We start from the raw sequence: 1,646 nt of genomic DNA on the forward strand, positions 1-1,646 counted from the left end.
TTCACCATTTTGGAATGTTCTTGACATTCTCTCTTCACACATTTCCACCCCCATTCTGTCTGTCTGCTACTCTTGGGAACCAAATTTCATATGTGTTAAACTATACATGTGATATTGTCACATAGATCTCAGAGGTTGTTTGACACATGCCCTGCCCCCAATTTTGTGTTTCAGTTTGTGATTCAAATGTTAATTTCTTCAGGAAACACCCTCACAGACACAACCAGGAGTTATATTTTACCAACTCTGGGCATCCCTTAGCCGAGTCAAGTTGACACATAAAATGAACCATCACACCATCACTAGACCCTGGTGTATCTATCTTATGCCTCCAACACCATCAACGCTGATACCAGATGCTGCCTCTGGAAACTATATGGTTGTCCCCACTGTCTCCCATTGCTAGAATGGACTTTGCATAATGTGTATTTATTCATGTAACCAATATTACTGAGTATCTACCACATGCCAGGCTCTCTTCTAGGGGCTGTAGAAACACCAATAAGCAGCCAGGACTCCTGCCTTTGTAGAGCGTATATTCTAGCTGGGTAACCAACTTGCCCAGTTTGTCTAGACGTTTCCAGTTTTAGTACTAAAAGGCCCACATCCTAGGAAACCCTTCAGTTCAATGAATACCTGGAGGAAGAGAATTCTAGGTAAAGGGAACAGCAACAACCTTGAGATGAGTAAGGCCCTGTTATTAGAGGAATAGGAAGGACCATAGTGTGGCTATGGTGGATTGAGAGAGATTTAGGCAAGTTAATAGCATCTCCAAGTTTCAAGTTCATCATTCATAATTTGAGAAAAGTAAACAATCTTTTGCTAGTACCTGGGAAAAAATAAAAAGATCAGTGTATTCAATCACACAGAAGGCTCCTTGAAGATATTAGGCATATGACTCAGAGATCTCCTTGGCCATCTCACCAGAAGAGCAGGAATAGGTTTGGGACTATCCAGGAAGGATATGTGGAGGAACCTCTTGCCTAATGAAGTGAATCTCTGTGACAAATGAAAGAGAACTGCAATGTCGATGAGAATGTCATACCATCAGAAACACTGCCAATGTGATTGACAGGGGCAAAATGAAACAAGGCTGTCAGACTCCCCAAATTCTACAGGCAGGAAACTGGCTGATGAAACTTCTAAGCTACAAATATGTATTATCCTTCATGAAAAAGGAAGGATGCCCCTGAGTACAGAGCAGTGGTCTCAGAGGGCAGAATCATATTCTAGAACACTGGGGAATATATCCAAGTTTTAATAGTGTTCTGAAAAATGGAAACAAGATATAAGTATAATTTTGAAAGTAGAGAAATATTTTCAATTCAGATAAATGTATACTACATTTTATTTTTTTCCTCATTGTTTTTGAATTTAAAAACAAACATGTTTTTATTGATTTTAGAGAGAGAGGAAAGGAGGAGAGAGAGAAACATTGATCAGCTGCCTCCTTCACTCCCCTTACTCGAGCCTGCAACCACTGACTGGGAATTACTGGTGACCTCTCGGTGCATAGGGCCACATTCAACCAACTGAGCAACACCGGCCAGGGAAAATATACTACATTTTATACCAGAAAGTCTGCAAACCAAATTTCTCAATTTCAATAATCCTATATAATAAAAGGCTAATATGCAAATCGATCA

This window comes from Eptesicus fuscus, chromosome 11 (genome assembly GCF_027574615.1).
Source record: "Eptesicus fuscus isolate TK198812 chromosome 11, DD_ASM_mEF_20220401, whole genome shotgun sequence".
Classification (NCBI taxonomy): Eukaryota; Metazoa; Chordata; class Mammalia; order Chiroptera; family Vespertilionidae; genus Eptesicus; species Eptesicus fuscus.